Genomic DNA, 20,650 nt, shown 5'->3' on the forward strand with positions numbered 1-20,650 from the left:
TTAAAGCTGAGAGAGTCTCACTTGTTTCTTGGCCAGCCAAAATATATGACCCTGGGCTCTGTCACTTGCTATAAAGGGCTCCTAAAGAACTCCTACTTGAAATCTACTCAGTCCTAACTCCTGACTGTTTTAAAACAAAAGCATAGAAAGGGGAGTATGGATCATGCAATAGCAGATACCACATCTTTTGGCTGCTTTTTTTTTTTTTTTTTTTGAGACAGGGTCTCAAGGTCTGTTGCCCAGGCTGGAATGCAGTGGTGTGACCACGGCTCACTGCAGCCTAGACCTCCTGAGCTCTGGTGATCCTCCCACCTCAGCTTCCTGAGTAGCTGGGGTAGTTGGGGCCACAGACATGCACCACCATGCCTGGCTGATTTTTGTATTTTTTTGTAGAGAGTTGGAGTTTCGCCATGTTGCCCAGGCTGGTTTCGAACTCCTGGGTTCAAGTGATTCGCCTGCCGTGGTCTCCCAAAATGCTGGGATTATAGGAATGAGCCACCTCCCCTGGCCTTGGCTGCTTTTTGATTGTGGGAAGGAAAGCAAGGAAAACAAATAGCAGTTTTCTCTTAGAATGCAAAGAACAGAAGCTGCCGACACCTGAAAATAAAAGCTATGCCCTGTGCTTTGAGGAAGACCAGAGTCAGCTCTGAATCACCCATGCATGTGAAGAGCTGAGAGTAGTCGTGTGGACAATTCAAAATACCAGAGAAACTTACCAGGATTTCATATGGGCTGAGAAACCCTAAAGCTGCCCAAAAGTGTGTCAGAAGTGTTTTGGATGAGGTATTTCTACAAAACAATAAAACTGGTTGACAAAAACATGCTTCCTTACATGTTAGGATTCTACAAAGATTTGTTGTGCAAAAATAAAAGCATAAAAATCACTGAATTAAAATATACTTAAGTTTGGCTTTGAATATACTTTAAAAAAAAAAAGACTTCATATACTTCATATGTGCATGTGTGTGTATTTTTTATTTTTTTAAGAAACAGGGTTGATTGGACGCGGTGGCTCACACCTGTAATCCCAGCACTTTGGGAGGCCGAGGTGGGCAGATCACGAGGTCAGGAGTTTGAGACCAGCCTGACCAACATGGTGAAACCCCGTCTCTACTAAAAATACAAAAATTAGCCAGACATGGTGGCACGCATCTGTGATCCCAGCTACTCAGGAGGCTGAGGCAGGAGAATCGCTTGAACCCAGGAGGCAGAGGTTTTGGTGAGCAGAGATCACACCATTGCACTCCAGCCTGGGCGACAGAGTGAGACTCTGTCTCAAAAAAAAAAACACTCTGTTGCCCAGGCTGGAGTGTGAACTCTTGTGCTCAAGCGATCCTCCTGCCTCGGCCTCCTGAGTAGCTGGTATTAGAGGTGAGAGTAATATCACCACACCTGTCCCCTAGACTATTTTTCACTATTTTTTAAAGTGATTTTATCTTTTTATTTTTTTGAGACACAATTTCACTCTGTCACCCAGGCTGGAGTACAGTGGCTTGATCTTGGCTCACTGCAAACTCTACCTCCTGGGTTCAAGCAATTCTTGTGCCTCAGCCTCCTGAGTAGCTGGGATTACAGGCGCACACCATCACACCCAACTAATTTTTATATTATTAGTAGAGATGGGGTTTCACCATGTTGACCAGGCTGGTGTCGAACCCATGACCTCAGGTGACCCACCCACCTCAGCCTCCCAAAGCGTTGGGATTACAGGCATGAGCCACCACGCCTGGCCCTAAAGTGATTTTAGACTGACAACAAAACTGAGTAGGAGGTACAGCGGTTTCCCATATACCTCCTGCCCTGACACATGCACAACTTCCCCAATCATCAACATCCCCCACCAGAGTGGTACCTTTGTTGTAATTGAATCTACATTGACACATCATTATCACCCAAGGTCCATGGTTTACATTAGAGTTCATTCTTGGTGTTGTACATTCTGTGGGTTTTAACAAATGTGTCCAACATTATAGTATCATACCGAGTAGTAGTTTCCTTACCCTCTGTGCTCCTCCTGTTCAACCCTCCTCCCTGCTAACCCCTGACAACCACTGATCTTGTTTACTATCTCCATAGTTTTGCCTTTTACAAAACGTCATATAGTTTGGAATCATATAGAACATAGCCTTTTCAGACCAGTTTCTTTCAGGCGTATACTTCCTAAAGCAAAGCAACATGAGTTCTTAACTGTGTGGATTTTTTTTTTCCCCTGAGGATAATAAGTTTACATTCTCTCAGTCCAACAGCTGGATCATATAGGGACACTGTAGGTGTTCTGCTGAGTGACAGAAGACGACGACTGGGGATTAAAAGGATAATACCCAAAGTGGAAAATTAGCTGTGGGAAATCAGGCATTGATAAGCAGCCCTCTTTTCCATATCTTCTCCTTCTGCCCCACTCTCCTACCATGCCCCCACCCTACACCCCACAGGTTTCCCACTCCTTCTCAGAGGTCTGGAGGGCATTCTCCCATCCTTCCAGTGGACTACCCACATGAGCCCTGAAGCAAATGCCCGAAGGAAATTCCTATCACCTGTGTGTTCAGATAGGCACTTGGAGCTGGGATGTGAAACTAATCAGTAAAACACACCCCGTGCCCTTTAGAAGCTCACAGTTGATCGCAGTGAGAAATTTGTAAACAAATAATCTTTTCAGGAGAGATTGCAAAAATAGAAACAAATGTAGTGGAGGAACTCTTAGAATGTGGGCCTTTTGAAAGGACTCAGGCTCGGCCCCCAGAGAATCTGACTTAACTGGCCTGGGTTGATTATATCGCTGGTGAGTGTCAAAACACTCCCCAGGTGATTCTGACATTAGCCGGGGCTGGGAGCCACCCCAGACCTACTGAATCTGGGACTCCAGGAGAGGCCCAGCCACCAGTGGTTTAACAAGCCCCTCGGGTCAAGTTTAAAAACCAGGGGTCTGGGCTGCTAAGTGGCGGCATGGGAATGTAAGGTTCTGGAGCCTGAGTAGTGAGGCGCAGGCCTGGGAAGGGAGGGGCTCTTCAACAGGCATCCTCCCCACCTCGTGGGGGCAATGGGTGGGCTCTCCTATCAGCCTGGCCTGAGTCCTCAGAGGTGGGACGTCCTTGAGGGATGTGGAGGTGTGGAGACCAGTCCTGAGACCACACAGCCTCCCTTCAAGCCTCAGTCTCTGGCCCTGCGGGCACTGGTTATTTCCATGGCTTCCAGTGTTGTGGTTCCTTATCCTTTCCCCACAGGCCCCCCCACCCCCGCTCCCCCCCTCCACACTGAGGGCTGGCTTTTTTTTTTTTTTTTTTTGAGACCGAGTTTCCCTCTTGTTACCCATGCTGGAGTGCAATGGGGCGATCTTGGCCCACTGCAACCTCTGCCTCCTAGGTTCAAGCGATTCTCTCACCCAGCCTCCCGAGTGGTGTTATAGGGACCCACCACTACAACAGGCTGATTTTTTTTTTTTTTTTTTTTTGGTATTTTTAGTAGAGACAGGGTTTCACCATGTTGGCCAGGCTGGTCTCGAACTCCTGACCTCAGGTGATCCACCCGCCTCGGTCTCCCAAAGTGCTGGGATTACAGGCTGGAGCTAGCACGAGGGCTGCCTTTTAAAACATTGAAAACCCAGACAGGAACGGTGTCCATCTCCAACCCCAGACGGAAACTGTGCCCTCACCCACAGGAAAAGCAGTCCTTTGCCCAGCGCAACCAAACCCTGAACCCCACTCCCCTCTGCCCCCCAACTCTTCCATCCCGGCGGATGGGAAACAGCGAGTCCAGCCACCTTCCCACCTCGGGACGCCCCTCCAGGGCCAACTGCGCAGAGCACGACCCCGCCGTGGTGCCCCCGCGCGCTCGACCCCCAGGGGGAGAGGTGAGGAGGGATCCCCGGCATCGGGGGAAGCTCGGCGGCTTCTGCGGGTTGCGGGCTGACCCTCCTCCCCGTGGGGTGGGGCTGAGGCCGCGCTGAGTCGCCGCGGGTCGGAGGCTCCTCCCCGGGGTGGCCGCGCAGGAAGCGGGGCGGGTGGGGGCGGTGCGGGGCGCGCGCGGGGCCGGGGCGGCGGGGGAGGCGCGGGCCTGGGCGGCCAGCCCCGGCGCACAGCCGCGGCCGGGGCGCGCGGCGCGGGGCGGAAAAGCCTGTTTACACAGACTGCACACCGCCTGGGGAATAATGCAGTAAAGGAAGTGAGCCGGCTCGGCCTGACTGCTCCAACTTCCTGCTCTCACACACACCAGAGGGGAAAAAAAAAAGAGGAGCGAGAGAAAGAAAAAAAGGGGGAAAAATCAGGATCTCATTACAAGAGCCACAGACCGTCTGCAGACGCCTGTCAGCATGGAAAGTCGGGGGCTTTCGCCCGGGTCCTCCTAGAAATTCCCCCCGAAGAAGACTCCCCTACATCTGGGTAGGTAGCAGGGCTTCTTCTGCCTGTTGCTCGGACACTTACAAAGTTTCTTTGGTGGAGTTTTCTTTTTTTCTTTCTTTTCTTGGGCGCGATGGGGGTGGGGCGGGGGGCGCCGCGGAGTGGGCTGCCGGCCGGGGTGGGGGTGGGGGTGCGTCCGCACGGGAGGGCCGGCCGCGGGGAGGGGGCGCCGGGGATGCTCCTGCGCCCGCGTCGCTGCCACCGCTGTCGCCCGAGCTCGCGCCGGGCCCGGGGCTGCGGGGACCCTGCGCCCGCTGCTCACCTCCCTGGGGCTGTGCTGCGAGCCCAGAGGAAGGGGCGCCGGGCGTACAACCCTGAGAGCTTGCCCAGGGCCCCGCTGCAGGCAGCGCGGGGAGCGGGGGAAGGCGAGACTTCGGGTCCCTGGGAAGAACCGTGGCCGGAGCAGGCAGAGTGCCTGGAGGCTGGACCACCGCTGACCTTCCAACTGGGACCTCAGTTAGGTTCCCCTCGAGTGGGCAAAGGGCACCGGTGCTCGGATCCAGGGAGGAAGACAGGGATGGAGAGGGCGGTGGAGGGCATGAGTCGCGAAGGTGTGGGGCTGGGGGCTGCGTCCACTCTCGCTTGGCAGGTGACCCCCGCCCAGGTCACCGCCCCAGGCGCACGCCCAGTCGGACATTTAAAAGCCGGCGTCTTTACTGGGCACGGTTTTGGAGAAGGACCGGGCAAGAAATGATCTTGGGGCTCCTTCCACGCTCCATCCCTCTTTACCTTCGAACTTATTGTTGGCCTGTGACGCTACTGTAACTTTTGGGGAGGAGGGATTAAGATTTTGGAGTAGTTAAAACGCAAAAATAAAAGGTCTCGGTTTTGTTATCTTTTCTGAACCGAATCATCCTAGGGACAAGCTGCAGTTAGGCGGCGGGTGGAGGTGGAAGCAAGAAATGTTATTTCAGAAACTGCAAAAGGGGCTTTTTAGAAAGAAAGAAAAAAAAAAAAAACGAGTGTCGGGAGAGTTTCTGGCTTGTCTGGAAACGGCAAGACTAATTGCCATGCGCTTCCGCTTTGAAACTGGCAGCAGACAGCATCTTGAAAATGACTCACTAGAGGAGCTCACAAAGAAACTGTGGTTTGCTCCTTCTCAGGTTTATGTATTTGTGCCTTTTACAGTTTCCTTTGTAGTGTTCGAGGGGTCCCCCGCCCCTTCCCCGCCAGCCCCCTCCTACCCTCCCTCCTTTGAAAGCCCCTGGCCGGTCTTTAACTCCCCCCACCCCAGTCCTCCAGCCTGGGGGTGGCGGGGAAGGGGGAGGCTGAGTTGTTTTTGGAGTTGGCTGGGGAGAGGGTTAAAGGGATTCTGCTGCTGCAGGGGGAAAAAGTTCCTTGAATTTTCCACTGGCTGCTGCAGGAAGAGAGAGCCCCCTTAGTCATTGCTAAGTAATGTCTGCACACACACCAACTAATCTCATTAGGAGTTTCCGCTGCTCGGCACAGGAGGGGTTTTGTGCAGCCACTGTCAGCCTGGAAGCCCGGCGCTGGGGAACGAGACAAGTTACGGCTTTATTTACTTAGGGGTGCAGCAGCCCAACGAGCCTTTTCAGGACATGTCTTGAAAACTTTGAAGTCACTTTGGCCATTTTGGATTTCAGATTTGCGGGTTTTTCTTTCCCGCGTGTGTCTGTGTGTTGAGGGGTAGGGGGAGAGAAGCAGCTCAACACACACCCATGTTCTCCATCTGTGCTGTCGTTGGGGGTGGGAGGGGGTGGGGCATATTCCAGGCATCTATTCATGAGCTGAAATCCATTTGTGAGCCTTACAAAATACTGTCTGATCTCTTTTTCTTTCTCTCTCGCCATGGCACCCATTTATTTGGAAAAGGTCAGTTAGGAGTTTCAGTTTATGAGGATGATAAAATTACAAATTGTGTTAGGAGGGCACATGGGTCAGGCAGTTAAGGAGACTGTCCATAAGTGTTCTTAGAGTTTCCAGTAATGATCCTGCCTACAAACCCCTCTGAGTTTGAAAAGTGATGGTCTTTCTATACCAAATATAGCAAAGGCCTTCTGCTCTCTTAAAAAAAAAAAAAAAAAGTTTAAAAAAAAAATGTAAATGTTGCCTAGAAATGTGTGGAATTACTAAAAAGGTTCAAAAGGAACCTGATTGGAACGATGGGGCCCCTTTATTGACAAAGACATGTTGCTTTTAAGGTGTTGGCAGTTCTTTTACGGTGGCAAAGTGTGTCCTAAAAACAGCCCAAACAGCCCGACTGGTGTATGAGTCAGTGGACATGAGTACAGGATGTCCCTAATGCTATGCCTGTCACAGAGTAGGTGCTCAATAAATTGTAGCATTGAAAGCTGTGAGCAGGCTAACAAAACTTATAATAGATAAGAAAAAAGACTTACAAGATCTCATATATTTTGCGTGAGAGTTCCTTAAGAATGGAGGTTGTAAACTCTCCAGAGTACATTTCCTTTAAATAAAAAAGGAAGTATTTAGAATTCCTCCTTGTAAGTAATTATTTGGGACACATAGGTTCATTTATGTCAATGGTTCTCAAGAGTAATTTTACCTCCCGGGAGACGTTTGGCAATGTCTGGAGACGTTTTTGGTTGTTATAACTAAGGAGGTGTACTGGCTTCTAGAGGGTAGAGGCCAGAGATGCTGCTAACCAGTCAACAGTGCAGAAGAAAGAATTTTTTGGCCCAACATTTCTATAGTGGATTGAGAAAAATCTTATTTAATGATGATGAAGATGATGAAAGCTCTTTAACATGCTTTCAGTCAACAAATAGGACATTGAAAAGTCATCAGCTGTACTTTTGGGGCCGCATACATAACATAGCATTCACGAATTTTCTCTTTCTCTTTTTGGTCAGTAACATGCAATAATAGAGTGACATACGGATGGTGACATTGTGATGGTGTACCCTTTATGTCCTGAATTAGGCCGTCTCTGAAACTCCGCAAGTATAGCATCTTCATGCACTTGGTACCAATGCTGTTGAGACCAGAATGGCAGTAGTCCAGATAGGGGAGAGCAGTGATTTGTCAGCTCCGTTTGAGGATTGAAGTTACCTAAACATTTATTAAAGACCTCCTCTTTTTCTTGTATAAAACATTAAATAAGTCAAGAGTGCTAATATACAGTACATGTAACTCTGAGGTCATATATTAAAATTTGTAATAACTTTTTGGAGCTTGAATCTTTTCCTGAAATTGGTCTTAAAGGACTTCCAGGCAGTGTATGTAAATTACAATATTCCCTTCTTAGCTGTCAGATACTGGATTTTGTGTGTTCTGTGGTACCCAATTATATTCATATATCTGATTCAGAAGACCAACATGGTGCTGTGAAATGTTGCAAAACATGACCTGATGACAACCCAAAACATTTCATAGAAAACTATCCAAGAATGTGACTTCCTGGAGTAGAGTCTTTTTTCACTGAGGGTGAGTTGCTGCTTACTAATTGTTAGTTTTGTTCCCTTCCAGTCCTAAGGAATGACTCAGTCATCTCCGTGTTTCCCAGACCTGGACTTCTCATGAAACTTTATTTTTTTAATTGTTTATATTGCCAGGGCTGGCCTTGCCCTCCTGGGCTCAAGTGATCCTCCCACCTCAGCCTCCGCAGTAGCTGGGATTACAGGTGTGAACCACTGTACCAGCTGTCTCATTAAAGTTTCAAAGAAATGGGCTGGCTGTCTATTCTGGCTTTGTTCTGGCTGTAGAGCCCAGATGACTGTCTTCTTCTGACCCTTTCCTAAGGTTCTGTACATAAATATACAGATGAGAGGGGAAGGGGACTCCATTTTTGTCAGATTTTCTTGTATGTTTCAGGCGAAAGTTTTTTATGTCTTAGTTATCTTTAATTTCTCTTTGCTTGTATAAATCGACTTTTAACACACTTTGAGACCATGCTAGCAAAATAGTATCTTCTAAAGGTTGGTTGTTTTTTTTTCTTGTTGTAAAAAATATTCATGTGAATTGCCTTACAAAGATACAGAAAACTGCAATGAAAAAAATAGACATCTCCCATAATTCCACTGTTTACATTTTGATGTGTAATTGTCCAGTTTTAAAAAAATGCATGTGTGTCTATGTATATCCACACATGCACATACCATTTTTAATTGAAAGCACACTGTACTTAGTTTTATAACTTTTTTCACTTAACTATCACTTAACACATTTTAATAATTAGTACTGAGACTGAAATTATCACATAGAGCTTCTATTTATTGATCTAATAAATGTGTTGGCTCAACCATGGATTGACATAATTTCTTCATGGACTCGTTCAGTGTTTTTTTGTCCTCTGTGGTTCAAGTAATGTTCTAAGAATGCTGCCCTCTTGAAAGACTGAGTTCCTATGTGCTGTGAAATTCTGGATTTTGATGAGTTTCTCTGTGATTTAAGGATGAGTCATGATTTGCAGTAGAATATCAAGATGTAGTAACAGGAAGTACAGGGCACTACACATCAAAATAGAATGTTAAATGATGAAAGAAGAGAAACCAGGTTAAACTGAAAATATACTTTGAAATTATCCAACTACGAAGGGAGAGGAAGGTGTCATTTGTACGCTTTAGTGACTCCTATTACTGTTTCATTTTCTATCAGTGGAGTGTCCAAACTTTGAAGTTGGTGTTTTAAATTGATTTTTAGCTCAAGATTACTGCTGTTCATAGCCACTTTGAATTAGGTCATTCAGCCTTTGGATTGAAACATGGCAGTGAGACCATGAAAACTCTAGTTTTGCCACTTATAGAGCAGCCCCAGTAAATAAAATTAGCTCTGTGTGTGTGTGTGTGTGTGCGCGTGTGTGTGCGTGCGTGTGTGTAACCTTCTGTGAAATTCTAAATGCCTTCAAAAATGGTAGATCACTCAGTCTTTTAAATAACTATTGTATGCAGAAATTCAACTCCCCATGGTTCCTGCCTGAAACCAAAATAAAAATGGCCTTTCATCCATTACTGGAGATTTACATACATGTCAGCATTTTTAAAATAAACTTTGAACTAGTCATTTCAATAAATTGTGATTTGGTTTGAATTCCCACTAGGAATAAAGTCATTGACTACTTTATTGCTATGTATTAATTTACATTTCCTGGAAAGTAATTACTACATTTTTCTAGGAATTATATAAGAGTACTTTATAACATGGCTGAGAAATTTACTTGTATATTTTTGAAGAAATTTAGATGATGTTATGTTACTGTATTCTAATTTGAATTAGACTGAAATGAATTTACTTGCACACTCTAAAACAAGGATCTAAAGCACATAGTAAGTATGCTTAAAGTTTCTATAACTAAGAACAATTTCTGAATATCCATATGTAATGTGGGAGTGATGGGATAGGTATAAAACAGTTATCTGGATACCTTCTCTTTTTATTTTACTTTTTAAAATTGATATATAATAAATGTACATATTTATGGGGTACATAGTGAATTTTTACATATGTATAATGTATAGTAATTAGATCAAGGTAATTAGATCCATCATCTCAAATGTTTATGATTTATTTGTGTTTGGAACATTCATTATCTTCCTTGTAGCTAATTGGAACTGTATTATAGTCATCCTGCAGTGCTATAGAACATGAGGACTTACTCCTCCTGTCGGAGACCTCCTCTTAAGACTGGTGAAGCTAGGGCTCCCATACTCCAAGCAATAGAATAAAGAAAACGAGGCTCTTGGTATCTTCCCCTCTCTTTTTTCTTTAAGTTACAGTATGATTTACATATATTAAAATGCACAGATCTTAATGGCTATTGTATACATACATGTAACCCTGCCCAAAGAGACAATATTTCCATATACCCAAGTGTTTTTTGGCTTATGTATTTAGAGACAGAGCCTGGTTCTGTCACGCAGGCTGGAGTGCAGTGGCACTGTCATAGCTCAGTGCAGCCTCAAACTCCTGGGCTCAGGTGATCCTCCTGCCCCAGTCTCCCAAGCAGATAGGACTGCAGTTGTGCACCACCACACCTGGCTATTTTTTTTTTTTTTTTTGAGACAGTGTCTGGCTCTGTTGCCCAGGCTGGAGTGCAGTGGTGCAAGCTGGGCTCACTGCAAACTCCACCTCCTGGGTTTAAGCAGTTCTCATGCCTCAGCTTCCTGAGTAGCTGGTATTACAGTCACGTGCCACCATGCCTGGCTAATTTTTGTGTTTTTAGTAGAGACGGGGTTTTGCCATGTTGGCCAGGTTGGTCCCAAACTCCTGGCCTCAAGTGATCTCCCTGCCTCAGCCTCCAAAGGGCTGGGATTATAGGAGTGAGCCTGGCCTCTGGCTAATTTTTTTATTTTTTGTGGAAATGGGGTCTCATTATCCCTGGCTATTTGCAAAATTCCATTATGGCAATTTCATGATTCTACCATATAGATTCTTCAGAATACCTTGATAAAATATTGTGGTATTTTATTTAACCTGCTTGGTTAAAAATAAATCAGAATGTATAGATTTCCTCATCATACAGTAAAAGGAAAAAGAAAAATCCTTTCTGTATTATCTAATATCCGCAAAATATTTAACCAAAAGTAATATGTGTTACCTTAAGACTAATTGGGATGAGAAGATATTAGTTAATCTTCCCAGACCCCAGTTTCTTTAGACTGATGGTAAAGTGGTTGAAGCAGAGGCTGGGTGCAGTGGCTCACATGTGTCATCCCAGCATTTTGGGAGGCTGAAGCAGACAGATCACTTGAGCCCAGGAGTTTCAGACCAGCCTGGGCAACATAATGAGACCCCGTATCTGCCAAAAATTAGCTGGATGTGGTGGCGCGTGCCAGTAGTCCCAGCTACCCGGGAGGTCAGGGCTGCAGTGAACCGTGATTGTGGCACTACACTCCAGCCTGAGTAACAGAGTAAAACCCTGTTTTTTGTTTGTTTGTTTGTTTGTTTTTTGTTTTAAAAAAAAAAAAGAGGGATTGAAGCGAAGAAGCTGAGATAATCCCTTTCAAGTCAGAAACCCTATTCGTGTACTACTATATTTAGAGGAAAGAATTTGAGTTCTTCTTCTAAGAGTTGTGAAAGTGTGATATGAATTTTTGCTGTCATCTCCAAATACCTAACTTACAGTCATATGCAGAAATGTAAACAGCTGTTTTGTGGTGGAAAAAGGGGTTCCCTATAAGTTTCCCCTTGAATTCCATTTTCGCCCCTTATTGAATAAGGAACACTCCAGTGGAAGGCCAATGTTAGCTGCCATGCTTCCTTTCCTCCTAGTCTTTTGAGGTTTGTGACAGGCAGCACTGATTTCTAATGACCCACAGCCACCTCATTCTTGGGGACATCACTGACTGACTGAGTTGGGTGCTCTGTAGCGCCAGATAAGAGTTTGGTCACCTGGTTAAATTCCTCCTCCTTCCTTCTGATAGTCTGAAAGTGCTGTCTGCCCCCACTGCTGTATCTTGAGGGTTCTCACATTCCCTTGCACCCCCTCTGATCCCTTCTCTCCCTAGGAGCTAGAACAATCCTTTCAAAACGCAGATCTGACCAGGTCACTCTTCTACTGAAAAATCTTCTAGTGGCATCAGCTTAGGATAAAGACGAAAACCCCTAACTCAAGCTGCAAGATGTGATTTGGGCCAGCCAAACTGGCTTTACCTCAGTTCCTCAAATGCTTAGGGTGCCCTCTGCCCTCTGTCCACTGGGTCTTTGTCAATGCTGACAGGGAATTTTCCCCTGACCCCTCAATTTTTCACACTCCACGCCTAACCAATTTGTAGATGTCCTTTAGTTCACACTCAGCTCCACCATCTTTTCCTGGGGAAGCCTTTCCTGCCACCTAGAGTAGATCTCCCTTAGTCATCTGCTCCTGGCCTTCAGAGTCCTTACCACACTTTTTTTTTTTTTTTTTTTTTTTTTTTTTTTTGAGAGATGGAGTCTTGGTCTGTCACCCAGGCTGGAGTGTAGTGGCACCATCTTGGCTCACTGCAACCTTCGCCATGTGGGTTCAAGAGAGTCTCCTGCCTCAGCCTCCCAAGTAGCTGGAATTACAGGCTTGTGCCACCACACCTGGCTAATTTTTGTGTTTTTATTAGAGACAGGGTTTCGCCATGTTGGCCAGGCTGGTCTCGAACTCCTGACCTCAGGTAATCCGCCTTCCTTGGCCTCCCAAAGTGCTGGGATTACAAATGTGAGCCGCCATGCCTGGCCGCCACAGGCTTTATTTACAGGTTTCTTCATTACCCGAATTCTCTCTCTCTCCAAATTCTTGTCACTCAAACACAGGAACATGAGATGGAGTCTCGCTCTGTCACCCAGGCTGGAGTGCAGTGGCATGATCCTGGCTCACCGCAACCTCTGCCTCTTGGGGTCAAGTGATTCTTCTGCCTCAGCCTCCCAAGCAGCTGGGACTACAGGCACACGCTACCACGCCTGGCTAATTTTGGTATTTTTAGTAGAGATGGGGTTTTACCATACTGGCCAGGCTGGTCTCGAACCCCTGACCTTGTGATCCACCCGCCTTGGCCTCCCAAAGTGCTGGGATTATAGGCATGAGCCACTGTGCCTGGCCAGGAACTAGACAATTTTAGAGACATCTTTCTGAAGATAGGGCTGGTGCCCCTCATTGTTCATTAATGCTATTTTCTCCATAACCCAGAAACCAAATAGATGTGATAGCATGGCATCCCTCATGATCTGAAGTTACTGTCCGAAACTTTGGCCCCGTTTGGTTTGGATATTGGGGGATGCCTGCGCATGTCTGTGTCATGTGCTGCATGTCTGCGGTGCCATCGGTCTGTAAGCTCCCTCTGGGCCTGCTTCAGTTTTTCTCATCCTTTGTATTATCTCAGCACTTTATACAATACCTGGCACTCAATGAATTAAAAATAATCTGAAGCAGGGGTGTGTGTGTTGCGGGGAGCTTGTCAGTATAGCCCTACCTTGTTTTGCCTTTGGACTTGATAAAGCCCTTTGTTGCTATGCATATGTCCATCTCTTTCCTAGACAATGAGTTACTTGGATTAATAACAGGCAGATCTCTTGGTTATACCATAAAGACAGGCTGGGCGTGGTGGGTCGCATCTGCAATCCCAGCGCTTTGGGAGGCTGAGGCGGGCAGGTTAGAAGTTCGATACCAGCCTGGCCAACATGGTGAAAACCCATCTCTACTAAAAATACAAAAACTAGCTGAGGGTTGTGGTGCACGCCTGTACTCCTAGCTACTTGGGAGGCTGAGGCAGGAGAATCGCTTGAACCTGGGAGGTGAAGCTTGCAGTGAGCCGAGATTGTGCCGTTACACTCCAGCGTGGGCAACAGAGTGAGATTATGTCTCCAAAAGAAAACTCATAAAGACAGCCAAAAAGCTCCTCTATGCCACTTCCCATACTTTTTGTTTAGACTTGCAAGAAAAGTAGATGTATAGAAAAGAGGTTAATTCGTTAGTATCCTGGAGGACAAGGTTTGGCCCTATTGTTGATATCAATACTGAGAGTGGTCGGTTAACAGTAATTTATGGGATAGGATATATGGAAAGACTGTCAGTGTAAAGTTTTTTTAATATAGAATTAATCGTTGTAGAGCAACCATCATTAGTCCTTTATTAAAGACTTCACTTGATCAAGTTTTCGTAGTTCCCTTGGATAACCAGTTTTTAATCCTGTAAGATCCACAGTTAAAGGTCCTTCTTTACTTACACTAAAACCTGTGTGTGTAGCTTCCATCTGTACCTTTTTGAAATTAATGATGTTTCTGATTGAGTTTGGAAATAACGAAAGATTCTGCTTATCTGATTATGAAGACTTAAATGACTAAATACCTAAACTGTTTTTGGTGGAAGAGGACTAGGTCTCCTAATACATTTCAGCTGGGTTTTGCCAAGGAGCAATTTGTTGATAGTCAAACCTTGATTAAGCAGAATGTATGATTAAGGAGATTTTTCTCCTTGCACTTAATTGTCAGAATAGAGAAATTACATCAACAACAACAACAGCAGCAGCAACATCAAAATAAGCCCGAAATTTATTCTGGGGTAACTGCAGGAATCAACAGTAGGAGTTCTCCTCTGCGTGCACCTGTAGGTTGTTGTCATCCTCAGAGTTAATGATCCTGAGGCCCAGGAAGATCATGCTATTCTATTACGCAAGAAAAGGAGGTATAAATGTTAGAATGATTCCCTAACACTAAAAGTGAAGAATATTTCTCTGGTTAATGCTCATTGAGCTGGAAATGTCACTTCCCCTCTTCGTCCCCTTACTGGAGTTTGGAAGGCTGGCCTTTAGAGGCTCAGATGCATATCCTTGTTGGAGTTGATTCACAGATGAAAGGCCTACGCCCTGGAAGGTGAGGAGTATGTACGCGCCTTTATAGATGTAGGCTGCAAGAGGGAGGTCTGCTTCTGAGAGAATGGGACAATAGGTGACTTCAGTTGGTGCTGCTCCTCTTTGCAGAGTCACTTCCCATGTAGGATGGAAGCCCTGGTTCTGTGCAGAGGGTAGGAGCATAAGTGAATGTTTACTAACCGTCTCCACCCTTGAAGAATCATTGTTTCCCAATGAGAGGTCAGGAGAGAACCTGGATTTATTACAGAATTTGCAGGAAAGAAGAAAGCATAGATTCCTGATCATCTCAGCACATCCCATTATGAACATACAGAGAAGGGACCAAACCATTTAGTATTATCTTTAGGACTGTGTGTGAGGTGCAGTACCTCAGTTTCCTTGTATGATCTTGAAACCCTCTGGCAATTAGAATTCATGAGCATTGGGAGGGTATTTATTTCTGCTAACATTTATGTACGTTTTTTTCAAGCCCCAGCTACTGATCATTTAGACCAGAGGGCATTGGATGGTTTCTTTTCTTTTTTTCTTTCAGAGACAGCATCTTGCTCTGTCACCCAGGCCAGAGTGCAGTGGTGCAATCATAGCCCATGGCAGCCTCAAACTCCTGGGCTCAAGTGATCTTCCCACCTCAGCCTCCCCTGGGTAATCCACTGGGATTACAGGCTTGAGCCACTACACCCAGCCCTTCTTTTCTTTTTTGAAAAAGCAGTTTAGCACAAATGTCTTGAAATGCTCCAAGCGACGCCCGAGTGAGGGTTAGAACTGATGAAACTCTGGGCAGAGAGATGTTGTCGTATCTTTGCTGCCTGCATAGCCCAGTGTAAAATGCCCATAGATGGACTGACTTCATCTTAGATAGTTGAGGCAAAAACAGAAGAGCCCGTCAGCCACTCGGCGTTTCTGCCCTCACTTAATTCACCCCTTTAGTTGCTGTACCGTTAATTCTCAATGCTGCATTGATGACAAATGAAGTCATCTGAAGAGTGTTAAAGTCTTCTTAAAGTGTATTACTTTAATGACAAAACTATATGCTGTTTGAAGACATCTTGCATCAGATGACTCAAGTGTACTGTGAATTCTCAAAGGATTGGGGCTCATAGCTCTCAGATAAGCTCGTTGTCCTGCTTTGATTTCAATCAGAGCTGAACCACAAGAGCGGCATCTTCCTTCAGCCTCTGCCACATCCTTTGTGTGTTTTTTTTAAACCTAAATATTAAAGCCTAGTAGTTTGTCTTTCAGAAAGGAGAAACTTTAAGACCTTGATGTAGAAAATCAGACATACACCAAATGATTCAAGTATTTTACCTAATGAAAGGGCAATTTATTTTCTTTCTTGCTTTCTTTCTTTTCTTTCCTTTCTTTTCTTTCTTTCTTTCTCTTTTTTTTGAGATGGAGTCTCACTCCGTTGCCCAGGCGGGAGTGCAGTGGCGTGATCTCAGCTCACCACAACCTCCGCCTCCCAGGTTAAAGCGATTCTCCTGCCTAAGCCTCCTGAGCAGCTGGGACTATAGGTGTGTGCCACCATGCCAGGCTAACTTTTGTATTTTTAGTAGAGACAGGGTTTCACCATGTTGGCCAGGCTGGTCTCGAACTCTTCACCTCGTGATCTGCCAACCTTGGCCTCCCAAAGTACAGGGATGACAGGTGTGAGGCATGATTTTCTTTCACAAGGGAAAAAAAAGATCCTCTAAAGCAGGATCTGGCTGTGATTTTGTACAGTTAATATATTCATGCTGAAGAGTTATTGGAAGAGCAGATAGAGTAATAAGTTGTATATGACATTTCAAAAATGGACTGCCCAAGCCAGTGGATGGTAGATGCCCGCGTGGGAATTAAGGGCAGCGAGGATGCTTTGGGGTACAGATTGATGTTTGATGCTAATGCCCACCAATAGCCAGTCTCTTCCATCAGATGCTTTTGGTGGTCTTTGCATAATACCATTCCCTGGACATGAATGAATGAACGGTTGGTCTGCCCCTCAGTGACAGTTTTAATGTTATTTTCCTCATTTATTCAGTGCATCTTGACGGTTAATTTAAAAATCTGTTTTAAATGTGAGGCATTATGAGAAGACTATTAAGTTTTGAAATCAGTCACTGTCTTATTTTTGCAAGTTTTGGAAATAACAGTACCCACCAGGAACACCAAGCTGTTTTAAAGTGTGTTCCACTTACAGTTGTTTGTCTACAAGTCGGGCTTGGTTTAAACAGACAGTGAATGAGAGGTGAGAGCGCTGTGCCTGCACTTTTACCTTAACACCACTGTATTTTTACTTCCTTTTAAAAAGAATTTTATTAGAGGTCCTATATACTTAGAATCCCTCTGCATTTGGCACCATAACCATCATACGCAGCTTGACTTGATGTCCGTTGTACAAAAATGTGAGCAAGACATATGCATATGGGGAGGGTAAAGCTATTAAAGGGCTAGTGACTACCTTCGTGACTTCAGACGCAGCTGAAATCCCCACACATGTCCACCACATGAGCAGGTGATGATATTTTGAAGACTGCAGAGTCACTGTTTTTTATAGTTCTCTTCCAAAGCGAATGTATTACCATACCAGATTTATGTATAAATGTTTATGCCTGGAATTTGCATTTCCTAAACCATGAAAGAGTTTTGTTGAGAAGAGCACGAAGGAAAAACAGTGAAACTAACCGGTTCCTTGCTTCAGGAACCACCTCTGTCAGGTAGCTCTTTGTGCTTCTCAAAAACCTCTAAAGATGTTGATGGTGATCCCTCGGTCATAAATACCAGCAACTCATAACCATTTTGCAAGAATACTATATAGAGTAGGACCCAAAGACTGGGTCATGTCAGTATTAGCCAACTAAACCTTGACATGTTTTGGCAAATGTTAAACTTCAGAAAAAGAAAGAAAAGATGTATATACTACAGTGAACCCTTTGCATAATAAATTATCAGCAATTCAAATATGTTACGCTGTAAAGTGTTAATGCTGATCATATACTCTAAACAGTGTCTAGCTCAGCCAACTGTTATCCTTTGCCATATCTATGTACCATTTAAAAGAGGGATTAAAAATGGTTTCAGTGGATTTACTCTAGAAAGGGAGAAAGGTTAACTTTTCCAGGTAGGCTGATGTTAAAGGGCAGTTTTTTTTTTTTTGTTTGTTTTTTTTTGTTTTTTTTTGAGACAGAGTCTCGCTTTGTTGCCAGGTTGGAGTGCAGTGGCGTGATCTTGGCTCACTGTAACCTCCACCTCCCAGCTTCAAGTGATTCTCCTGCCTCAGCCTCCTAGTAGTTGGGATTATAGGCGCCCGCCACCACTCCCGCCTAAGTTTTGTATTTTCGATAGAGACGGGGTTTCGCCATGTTGACCAGGCTGGTCTCGAACTCCTGACCTCAGGTGATCCACCCACCTCGGCCTCCCAAATTGCTGGGATTACAGGCGTGAGCCACCGCGCCCAGCCAGAGGGCAATTTTTTTTAGTGACTTAACCATCCAGAAATGATTGAGTTTACTTTGTCATTTTAAGTTCTGTAGAGACGACAAGAAAGTTCCCAATTTTCCCGAGAAGAGTGTGCAATGGCGCCTCTGCTCCGGGCCACTGCCAGGGCTTTCTGTGAAGGGGCTGGAAGGGAGAGGGTCAAGGGTTCTTGTTGCTTCATCCAGTTCCCAAGAAAATTATAGCCTGATGGGTCATGCATTGTGAGAAGCAGGCACTGGTGAAGAGAGACGAGTTTTGATGGAGGCAGTAAATTAAGTGCAACCAGATTTAAATGACCTCCGAGGAGGCTGTGAGATGCACTGTTGCCTTGGTAGGTCAGGGGAGCCGAAGTCATGCTCACACCAGAGGGAGTTTTGCAGGGACTGGAGAAAGGAGCTGTGAGGGGAGGAGGAGGCTCTGCAACTCTCTCCAGGACAGAACCAGGGAGGTAGAATGGCTGTGCAGATGTTGGAGGTGGCTCGGGCCAGGTGCAGCTGGGCCAGGGTAAAGGGAAGGTGCACAGATGGTTGGGCACCTCTCTGCCAGGAAACACTCATTGCTGCATCAGGACTGGGGTGCCCAGCACAGCTGTGCAGGCTTCCTGGTTCCCAGGATCCCTTGGGGATCCTTCTGAGAGGAAGGGGTGATGTCACAGCCCACACCTGACCCCACCTGGGACCCCTTCCTCCCCAGGGGTGCACCATCCTTCCTGACCCTGCCGTGGTGCGGTGTGTGTGCACACGTGCAAAACACAGGGCAGACGTGATATTAGAGGCTGTTTGTAAGCACAACAGATTGCAGGTTGCCATCGATGCAAAAAGAGTGGTGTCCAGAGTTTGAGTGAGGAGTTAACACATGAGATTTTCTTTTATTAAACATATTTTATCTTGCCTTTTTTTTTTGGTAATGTTTCCACTGGGTGGTGCTGCAGGAATTCCTACCTTTTGCCTTGGATCTACCCTTCCCAGAAAGACGCCTCTAAAGCATAATAGGAGGAAGTCCTGATTTAGAAAGATTTTACAGTTTCAACACAATAGAAGAGTTTGGAGGATGCTCTGGCAGGAAATGTTTCAGTTTCTGGATGTGGAAAAACCGCCATCATTTTGTATCCATGCAAAAATGTTCTCATTGCACTGGGTAAATAATTTCGACTTTCATCAGCTTCTTCTTTAGCACAGAAAAGCTTTCAAGTTTATCAGAAAGATTAGGGTTTCATTCTAGTGGAAGTGGTCTGTAAGATTTCCTTTATTTTGATTTTTGTAAAGCCATCTTTAAGTAAATAAACATTTTCTTACATTGACAACCATAGATTTAAGAAAATACTTCTGTCAAAGCTGTCTTTAAAGCTGAATACATTGTCCCACCCTTATTTTAAAGATCATTTATGCAATGTATTGATCAAAAGGATTATATATTTTTACTTTCAAATACTTTTAAGAAGTCTTTTAGTTTGATAGCAGATAAAGGAGAGAAATGAGACTGACTTTGCCTCTTCTACAGAGAACGTTGAAATACAGAAGTTAACATCCCTGCTGTAGCTCACACGACTCTTTTCTCCTTTTTTCTTTTTTCCCACCTTTGACCAAGGCACAGAAGATCGCACAACTTTTTAAGGTCTTGGCTGCAATGAGAATTTGTATATTTTGACCTCCAGCTTTTTTCTCTTGTGTGCAGGATTGAATCGTATTGATATTCATAGTACAGACATTTGCATAAAAGATTTTCCATTCAAGCGAAGGCCTCTGAAACATAAGAATCAAAAGTAGTATGGGGGTCGGGGGGCCAGATGCTCACTGGGGATTAGGGAGCTCGTTAATTTAAAGCTCGAACTGAAAGATCGCAAAATCTTAGTATCACTGACGGCGGAACAGCCTGGTTTTTTCAGGACATGTTGTGTCCTCCATGAAATCCTGAACACTGCTTTCTTAGACCCTGAAACAGGGCTTCCCTAGAGGTGTTTCTTTGTAAAGGAAAGTTTTGGAGGCCCTGCTGGGTGCTAGGGACCTTGCCAGGTACTGTCATGCACGGTTTCCCTGGGATTCCAGCCTATCCCTATTCACACTTGAAGTGCTTCTCATGATTCGTTTCGTGATGTGAGGTGCATGTGTGTTTAGGGCCCCTCTCAGGCCAGGCTAGCTCACTTCTGTTTCCTCTGACTTTCATCCTGTTCCATTGTCCTGCACACACACACAGCGAATGGAAGGTCCAGGAGGCACCGACTTCCAGAACACAGAGCTTCTCAACGTCCCGCTTGTATCAAGAGCCACCCTTGCTTAATATTTAGTGTTGGGTGAACCTGGAACCTATTTAAACCATGATACAGATCTTTGAAAGGAGGGCAGTGGTTCACAAAATGGTGGATGGGGTGCATTCAAAGATTCTTTCTTGAAACAGAACCCAACTGGAGCAGCTGGAGACGCAGATGAGGCAACACCAGCAATGAACAAGGAAATGTCCTGATTTGATTCCTAGTGGGAATGTATTTCCCACAAATTACAATGAGACGTTTCCCTTAGCAGCAGTGAAGTGTGCATATGAGAAATGAAGCCT

The 20,650-nt window shown here is 45.1% G+C and overlaps 1 protein-coding gene across 1 annotated transcript in view; it reads left to right on the forward strand.

The window, feature by feature from the left end:
• Positions 1-4,044: 4,044 nt before the first annotated feature.
• Positions 4,045-20,650, forward strand: part of ELK3 (ETS transcription factor ELK3) — a 77,772-nt gene continuing 61,166 nt past the window's right edge. Inside the window, exon 1 of the mRNA XM_050749315.1 lies at positions 4,045-4,376. The gene's annotated coding sequence lies outside the window, so the exon portion shown is untranslated. The remainder of the gene's footprint in view (positions 4,377-20,650) is intronic.

The sequence above is a fragment of the Macaca thibetana genome, chromosome 11 (assembly GCF_024542745.1).
Source record: "Macaca thibetana thibetana isolate TM-01 chromosome 11, ASM2454274v1, whole genome shotgun sequence".
Lineage (NCBI taxonomy): Eukaryota > Metazoa > Chordata > Mammalia > Primates > Cercopithecidae > Macaca > Macaca thibetana.